The 9,763-nt window shown below is 47.5% G+C and overlaps 1 protein-coding gene across 2 annotated transcripts in view; it reads right to left on the reverse strand.

The window, feature by feature from the left end:
• LOC146205403 (protein tiptop-like) overlaps positions 1–9,763 on the reverse strand; it is a 431,831-nt gene that overhangs the window by 175,884 nt on the left and 246,184 nt on the right. The gene's annotated exons all lie outside the window — the stretch shown is intronic.

Genomic DNA, 9,763 nt, shown 5'->3' on the forward strand with positions numbered 1-9,763 from the left:
AAAGCCCCTCGTACAGAATAGAACAGGACATTGTTGTTTAATTACCCCGTTGTTGTCGTTTTTTCTGAATAGCACAAAATTTTAGTTGTTGTTTTTTTTTTTCTTTTCTTCTCGTTGCTATTTAAAAGCTTGACTTTTTGCCACCAAAACTAACACTTGGCAATGATTGGTACTTCCTTTACCTTCTTCCCCATAAAGCCACAACTCCGAAAGCGCCTTCAATGTAAATGTTAGCTGCCCCATACAAGAACGAGAGTCTTCGTAAATGTGCAGTTTGGCCCAGAAGTGCGAAATGAAAAGCCCGACTTTAAACATTTAAACAGATGCAATTTTTAGTCGATGGCTTTATTTTATCAAATAATAGGCCTCGCTGAATAGATACGAGCTTATTCGTCGATTCGATGCTGCAAGTGTTTGGGAGTTCCTCTCGCTTATTTTTTCTGTTCTTGAACTGCGTACTGACTTTGCTGGTATTTGAAAATTCGCAGCAGTAAGCAAGCTCAGTTGGAAAGGTAAGTGGCATAATATGCAGAAATAAAGCCAATGTTTTGTGAGAAGTAAAAGAATTTGTCTTCAGTGTTCACGTGATGCGTTTCCACCAATTATTGGCTTGGTTCATTTCTCGTACCAATAACGGCTCGCAAGGCCAAGGCTGGTACCGTTTTTGCTGGCGTTTTTATTGCCTTCCTGCTGCAGTCTTGATAAAATGCTTGAACAGGCCAAAAGGGGGCAAGAACTTTGATATTCCTGTTTTCTTATGTGCTTTAAAAGACGTCTTTAGCACTGAATGCGACACCACCAGCGCCACATTTCAAGGAAAGGCGCGTCAATGTATATATACACATGCACTGCGCAGAATACGTCGACAGCAGAAAGTACGTTTCTAGTTTGTTTATGAATCCGCATTACAAAAAAAAAAAATGACATATTGATCGTTTCGACCTTATTCAAGGAACCTGTATAGTTCGTAAATATCTTTCAATACTTTCCCTTGGACTCCGTCAATTTGTTCAACATATTTGCCTGTCCAGATGAATTTTTGACAAACTGGCTATTATAACATAATCGACAGTTTTTCGACTAGGTGATTCAAAGCTTTGACTAAAGTGAATTGCATAGCTTTACTTGGAAAGTTGCAATAGTAGACAAAAATTATGTAAGTAAAAACATAAGTAAAGCAATGTGGAAAAATCTTATGAAGCAGCACGAGTTCAGACGAAAAACTATTACTTAAGTAGAAAAGGCGTATATATACTATATCTCTTTGTGCATATAGACGTTTTGTCACGGGCTCCTAAGTTATGGACAGCAGATGACTACATCCGCACCGCGAAGCAAAGCGCCGATATTCACCTCTGGGACATGAGGCTGGAAGCTAAAAAATAAAAAAGAAAGCTCTAAATTGGTATAAACAAAATGCCTTTATCCATGGAAATGGAAATCATAGTTTCGAAGGTAGGGAACACACAGAAAAAAAAAAAAAAATCGTGAATAAGAAAACTCATTTATTTTCTGGCTAAAAGTAAGGGAAGGAAATATGTTTAATGGGAGATTTCACAACTAGAATAGATAGCCGGATACCTTCCACGCAGAAAAAGAGCGGGCATGAAAGGAATGCAAACCTGAGACCTTATCACGTGATCAGCTCAGAGAACTTGTGTAGGGACAGACTGAAATAATAAAGTGTCTCTCTTCTTTCTTCTGTGATAGCCGTGGCCGCCGAGGAGGCAACATCAGATCACTAAGTGTTTGTTTTTTACCAAACCATCGTCTTAATCCGGGTCACAATGACAATAATAAATTAGCGCTAGTCGCGCTGATTTCTGGGAGTTGAAGATGCCTAAACGAACGTGTGATGGGATTTATTCGTTCGGTCCATTGCTGGCGCTAAGCGGCCTTTTTCACAACGCATATTTTTCCATTCTGCATCATATGTTCTGGGAATCGCTTGAACTACATAACGCAAAACATATTTACGGCTTCTGTGAAGATGGCTACTTCGTTCGACGTTTCCAGCTGTTCTGCTCTCTACTTCGGAGCTCAGAGTCATTGTGGTTTAACACTCGTCTAGCCAGATTGTTCTACAGCGTTTTGGCTGTTTGAAATGTAAGGCTTGGGACGACGTTACAGCTTCAGTTACGGGCACTTGTCGTGTGCTGTATGTAGTAAAACACAAAAATGTAATCATGCGCATGAGCGGCGATTGCTGAGGCTATAGTTGGTGGTCGTCGTTCAACGAGGGAGCGGCGAAAAAAAGACACAAGGGAAATGTAAGCACGGCATAGAGCAGCGCTGCAGAGCCGTGCCGCGCGCAGCTTTCCGCTCGCCCTGGTTTCTTTTTGCCCTGCTTTACGCGACAGCTCCCGTGTATGAATACTCTTACATGACACTGTGAGCCCGCCTTTTCAATTCAGCCAAGATGGCGATTAGAAAGCACGGCATGCTGGCCTTCTCTTTCCTGCAATCGCAGAGCGCAGTGTCCATAAAAGTATAGTTACAGTATATCTGGCAGCATCGAACACGGAGTCCTACTTGGTCAGATCCGCCATTGTTCCCGTGCGCTGCTTCCATCCTTCGCTTTAACACTCGAATTCAGATTATTTAATACGCAGTCAGTCCTTTTTCATATTATACAGCTGAACGTGTTGCAGATGCAGCAAACGTAGAGCCATTTGGATTGTTTCAACGTGAGCACATTTTGCAATACTACGCCTACATAGCTGTTTATCTATATCTGCCCAGTTGACACAAAATGCTGTTTGTGTTAAAAAAGTATAAAATTATTCACACTCGCAGTGCTGCTGCTGCTTACCCTAACGAAAACTTCAATCAATTACTTACATGATGTGGCATCAAAATATGGGCACAGGTGTCTACAGACTTTAATGCATAATAAACCTATACAGGTTTGCTTTGATGGCGAAAGGAAACACGGAAGCGATGCTAAGCAAAGGGGAGCGATAGACATAAACACGCCACTGCTCGTTCAGTCGGCGCGGCCGTGCACTCTAAATCGCATGCTGCGCGTAATAAGCACGCGAAGGTGCAGCTGCACAGCTGGCCCTCACGGCCAGCGCAAGCGTGCCGCGGTGGTGCGCATGTAGATCAGCAACAACGGAGACCACCGGTGCGGAAACGAGCGCCGACGATGGCGCAAACCAAGCAGCTTAAATCCAATCGTCATATACCCTACAAAGAGAGAGAGAGAGAGAGAGAGAGAGAGAGAGAGAGAGAGAGAGAGAGAGAGAGAGAGGGGAGAGAGGGGGGGGGGGGGGGGGGCAACGAGCAGCACGCGCGCGGAACACGGGGCGATTGCAAGCGCACCCGCGACGCACGTGGTGTCGAATTTGCCCGCTATGGGAGCAATCAGCGCTGTTGCTGCGGAAGAAACAAAAGGTTACCTAGTCTATCACGCGGCAATATATATGCCACCATTCCTTTCTTCTTCTTTCAAGGTACGCTTGTAAAATTGTTTCCTCCCCTCTATAGTTCACGAAAGTCCCCAAATGGAGGAGGGGAGGAGGAGAGGGCATTTGCTTTTCAAGCCGATAGCGTTAAAGATCCCGTTCTGCGGCGTCGGTGTAGTGAGTAAAAAACAAGGGGCACGCCTCTGGCATGTGACAGTTGGCAGGTGAAACGATCGGCTGATTGGTCGGCGGGTTGTGACGTCATGAGACCGTAGTACATGGTCGCGTTACTCGGACAGCTAATTTGAGATGGGAGGGTTGGTTGGTTCACAGGAAGGGAAAGGCGCAGTATCTGTCACACTTGCTCTGTGGACACCTGAACCGCGCCGTAAGGGAAGGGATGGTGGTGGAAGTGAAAGTGGAAAGAGAGAAAGGGGAGCCGTAGTGGAGGGCTACGGAGTAATTTCGACCACCTGGGGATCTTTAACGTGCGCTGACATCGCACAGCACACGGACGCCACTTCGTTTCGCCTCCATCGAAACGCAGCCGCCGAGGTGAGATGAGAATCCAACCCGCGGGACCCTATAGGATCCAAAGTCAGACGGCGGCTAGGATAAGAATCAGCGAGCAGAGGCGATGTGCGCCCGCGGTGTGGCAGTCCACGCTGTCCCCATAAATCCGAAAGACGTCACGGTCGGCGCCACTATAACACCTGGCGGGAAGCACGGAAACGCGCTCGCACTTCGTTTGCTTAATCACTGACCCTTTCACGGCTTGGTTGAAGCGAGCTCTATATATTTATCGGAGGGTCTTGCACATAATATGGTAGTTTGCGACTGTAGGCTAATAAGTATATGTGCGATGCAACAGAGTCACGAATTATCAGTGATTAAGCAAATAGCAAAACGCATGTACTATTTATTGGGCGAGCTACAACGCGCGAGCCCGTTTCCGGGCACCCTAGTCCAGGTGCTACAGTGGCGCCGACCTTGGCGTCTTTCGGATTTATTATGGGGACGGCGTTGGCTGCTACTGAGGGCGCACATCGCCTCCGCTCGCTGATTATTACACTAGCCTCCGTTTTGTGTGGTGATGATACCAATTTCGAAAATGATAACGGCAACCGTCGCCCTCAAGAAAAAAAACTGAATGCTCGGCTGGTCTTATTTCATTAAATGGACATCTGATCGGAGACTTTTCATTGTTTTTTCCTTTGGGGAATCCAGACGAGTATAGGTGCCGCAACTGAGACGTATATCATCGCGAAACACTGCCGATTAATCAGGCGAGGGATAATGAATCCCCGTGTCATTGGCTAGCTGAATTCTATCCAAGAAAAAAACATTAACCCTATTTATTGCAAACGCTGCTGGTAAATTGTTGCCAGAAGCTTTCTGTAATCTGTAAAGCGCAGAGGCGCCTTAAAAATAATTCAGTCTCCCTAGAAATGAATACGGAGAGGTGCAAGTACGAATAAAACAGTGTCTAAGCAATACGGAGGAGTGCCATAAAAATAACTTGCACTTCTTAACATAAAATACGGAACATTTACTTATTCCCTAATTTTTTTTTTTTTTCTTCATTCCTGGCTTCCGTAGAGAACGAGGGTGCCGCAAGCACAGAGCGCGCCGTGTGTAAAGAGTGAGAACTTTGTCAGGCCCGTAATTTCTACAATAGCGAATGGCCCATTTCTAGGACTCACAAGTTCGGGCCAATGACGATTCCACCTTGAAATTATGAACGACTCTCCTATAAAATTATGGAAATTTTTTTACAGTTCCGTGATCACGGACGAAAAGACGAGGACGTCTTGTTGGTGTGAGCTCTCTCGGAGAGAGAATTTTGTCCTGTGTACTGCGAAGGCCTGTGTGCGATTGCATATAGTACAATGCAGTGTCCAGCCGAAGTCTTCAACGAGCCGTCACAAGTTCTTACACCTTTCTCACGGAGGCTCAGCACACGCACAAAAAGGAAAATCTAATTGAAATGCCTGACTAAGTTACATATAGGCCAATTTATTGATTTGTAACTGATTTAATTATCAGCGTAGTTAGCTATTTGATTGATTGATTGATTTAAGAATTGATTGACTGACTTAAGGGTTGATTGATTGATTGATTGATTGATTGATTGATTGATTGATTGATTGATTGATTGATTGATTGATTGATTGAGACTGACTGACGTACTGACTGAACAATAGATCGGTCAATCGCGAGAAATCAAAACTACCAAAACTGCAAGCGTTATAAGAGCGGGAGCAAATTCATAAAAATAAACAACTAAAGATGAAAAAATAGGGCTGAACACAAACACACGAACTGCAGTCACCCCTTTTCTTAAACGCTATTAATTAACTATGGAGGGTACGAAGCGAGCTCCAAGCTCCGCATCAAAGAATTGAATAGCCGTGCAAATCCAGCCTCCATGCAGAAACTGAGCAGCAGCGCAAAAAATAACAATAAAGCGCTAATGAGCTTGCAGCAAAGGGAAAATGTAAATGCGCTGCCAATGCACGACTAAAAATGAAACGCGAATGAAGCAGCGCACGGCGATAAAGTCGCCGATCGCATGTTCTCAAGGAGCGGGACTAACCAAAAGAAACACTATACCTATATCGATGTTTTGCCAAAACGAACATGAAACTTCCACTTTCATCATTTCTGTGCGGGCCGGCACAGCGCACGTAGATAGGTGCTCATCGCGTCCCCTGAAACAACGGAAGAAAAACGAAAAGTACTAAACGGAGGAGCGCAGGCAGTAGGAGGGGACAAAACGAAGCCACGCGCCTCCGTTGTACTCCGTTCGATTGTGCACGCAGCGTTCGGAGCGGCTGTGCGCCTTGTCGTGAACGCTTGCCAACTCGCGCGCGTTGCATTCTTGTTTTTTTTTTTTTTTCAACCGACTCGCTGGTGGGTAATATTATACAAGACATGCTCACTCGATCATTCACACTGATCATTTAAGCAGCCGAGGTCTGCTGTATATGCATGTGCGTTGCTTTCGCGAAGGAGTCGAAGACGAGATGAAAGGGTAACAAGCCGCACCACGGGATGCCCCTCCCGCCCGTTGAGCCGCGAACGGTACGACCGTGGCACGGCCATGACGGCCATGTCGTGCCCATTGGCACCACCGCCTCCGTAACCGTTCGCCCGCGCACAGCCGCCGCCTGGCAGATCGCGCCATGCGGGTGACGGACTCGCGACAAGCCCGCGCCCACCCAGCGGCACAATGGAATTCGCAATGTGCGTATCCATCATAAACGCCGCCAAACGGCGCAACCTGCGGCCGCTGCTCGTAAGGCTCACACACAGCGCTGGTGCTATTTTGCTGCCGCGCAATATACTTTCTGGCGTTGTGCAGCCGGAAAGGCGCAAGCTGCGCATATGCGGCGGCGGCTTGGCGAACAATGGACGCGCAGCTACAGCGGCCCCACGTTTGGGCCTAGCGGGCACAACACGAATGTGTGTGCGTGCCGACACCTCATGCTGCTCGCGGTGTTGCACTAAGCGACACACTGTGGCTGAACGTTCGTCGAACAGGAAGGTATAGCTTCAATCAGCAGACCATCCGCGCAGTTGCCTCTGCTCGCGCCAAGAGGGTCCGCTCGCACATGAGTCCACAGCCTCATTATAGCCTCCTTGAGCGCACGAAGCCACGCTGTGTACGTGATTACTTCAAAGCGTTCTGCGATTTTCGTCCGCTCAGCCATGCACTGCATTTCGTTAGTCGCCCTTCTTAGTCAAGAAATACAGCGAGCCATTCAGGACAGCATGCGTTGCGTCTCTGAAAATAGAATGTCCCTCTGTTCCCATCAGCGACAGGAAAGGAGAGCGTGTCCATGAGCGCGTATTGAAAACAAGCGAGTGCGTCTATTGGCATGGCGCTTTAACGCATCAACTGGACACTGATTACGCGACTTGCTGCCTCTACGCTGGGCTTGTCCAGTAGCGCCAAGGGAGAAATCGCGCCGTCCCCGTCCAGCCTGCTCGTTTGTTGCCGAGGCAGCATGCATCGCGCGATGTGCAAATGAACGAATTTCCCGACCTAAGTGAACGCTATTAATTATATCACCCTACTCGCCTATGAGCTTGGGCTTTTATATTCCAAGGTAAATGTCCCAATTAAATATTTATAGTTAAATTAGTCATACAGTAGTGCCATAACTTTAGGAGTTTCCGAGCATCGAAACTTTGGTAGACCAATTAACGATGTTTAGTGACTGCGACTTGGACAAACACTGTTGATGTTTATAATACCCCACAAGGTCGCGTAACGTGTGTTGACATTGAGCCAGCCAGTGTAGTGTCGGCTGATGAAGAGCATCGCTCCAAGCAGGCGCCAAACATTGCACGTTACGACATGTGTAATATTTTACAGCCGTCTAAAAGGAAGGCGGCGCAGAACTGTGTTGTATACGGTTTCCACGTACCGCTTAACAGCACTCGCGTTTCTAAGAGCGTTAGCTTTTACTAGCAACGTTTGGCGATTTCGCGTCGGTTTTCCGGGTCTGTCACGTAACAACCAATGGTTTGAGCTGGAATTGTTCTAAGTCCAAATCTGAAGCAGTGTTCACCTTGGTGGGCTGCCACTCTAGCCACTCAAGATGGCGGCCGCCCTAAGCCCACCATAGGCCTTAGCCTGGACTCTGCGCCGGCGCGCGCATCTGCTGCGATGCTGCTAGCCTCCACTCTGACTAGCCACATATACCTGACGACTGAAGAGTCACTAGGTGACCCATAAACGGTTTGAGTGTGCGCAGTGAGGCTGCATAACGACGCAAGTGACGTCACGAGTCAGCGCAGACCGGCGCAGAGCAGCGGCGGAACACCTGTGGAACGGCGTAGCTGGTTGCCATGGTTACTGCACATGCCCAGTTGTGGCCTCGGACAGGCACGGCGAAATTAGCTTCTACTAGCCAAGTGTACCTTTCGCTATAAGAAAAAAAGGGAGGAAATAAAAGCTGGCAGTATCACCTGTAGAAATGCGTGAAAGCGACACTTAGGAAAGCCCCAGCAATGTTTTGCTAGAGTAAGGTTAGAGAACCGTCGATAGATTGTCAAGCAACATATTTTTCTGTCGAGAAATTTGGTGAACTTACGTTGCAATTGTTTATTTATTTATTTATTTTTTGCTCCATTCGATTCAGACCCGCGCGTGATGTTCTTGAAGACTTTGAGTGCATTGACGGCAAGTAACAGGCGGTGTAGCCTTGTCTCACCGAATTGCAAGGAAAATAAGTTCACTCAATGTCATTGCAGCCAGCAGTCAAAATGGCGTCTGGAAACGTGGCTTTCGCATGCAATGCTGCAGTTACAGACTTGCGTCTGCGGACATGTTGCATACACGTGCGCGGTGGACACAGCACAGCGCTTCGCTGACAAGTACACAATATATGCTATGACTGGATAGCTGAAATCTGAATCCAATAAACACATGGCCTTTCATGTGGTGCGGCAATTATCGCTGGTTGATAGAAAATAAACGTACATTTTGCTTCATATCACAATTATCGCCAGTGAAAAGGAGATAAAAGCAGCTTTGACCGCTGCAGCGCTGAACAGTTTTAACAGCTATACAGCGCATGACCAGCGGGTGTATACTTGCAGCCGCGCCGGAGCGCGCCAGTTACACCACGCGGGAAAGAAGCAATGCAACGAAAAGAAAGGCGCCAGAATTTGGCAGTTGCGTCATATAGTGACACGAGCGAAATAGCTGTCATTCGAGGCCTGCTTGTTGTTGCTACAGCCAAGAAAACATTATATAGCATCCACATCTTGTCTCCCGAACTGTTGTTCTGTTCCAAAGCCATAAGTATCGAACACATACACCGTCTCCGCCCCCTTCCTCTCCCCACTTGAAAAATGTGTGAAAGGTAAAATTTTGTGTCAGGGTGAGAACGGCTCAAAAAGAAAGTCAATGCGCTGAGCCTGCGTTCCCACGGCTCGCAACAACAGCCTCCGAGTACTGCACTGAAGCACCGGACGGAATCGGTGCCAACACTCGCGGCATGTTCCAAGGCGACCGCCCCGCGCGCGCTCGTGTTTGCGCTGAGCTCGCGCGCCTCAATTTACCCACTACGCTGGCAGCAGTTTCGGCCTCATTTATTTTCCGCGCACGCACAGGATTCCGTACTGCGCTTGCTCCATAGGGCAACATAGGGCCTGGCGGTGCTCCGTCGGACGGGCCCATCGTTCGGCCAAAATGAGGCAGTGGTTTTGAGAACTTCCGCACCCATGTTTGTATATCAGTGCCTCGAATCGATATTTTTTTACGTATTAATAGGCAACAGCGCGGATCTTCAGTGGGCTAAGCCGACAATTGGGCCTTGAGGAGCACCATAAGGGACAGAGCA

The sequence above is a fragment of the Amblyomma maculatum genome, chromosome 1 (genome assembly GCF_055883805.1).
Source record: "Amblyomma maculatum isolate TAMU_Amacu chromosome 1, ASM5588380v1, whole genome shotgun sequence".
Lineage (NCBI taxonomy): Eukaryota > Metazoa > Arthropoda > Arachnida > Ixodida > Ixodidae > Amblyomma > Amblyomma maculatum.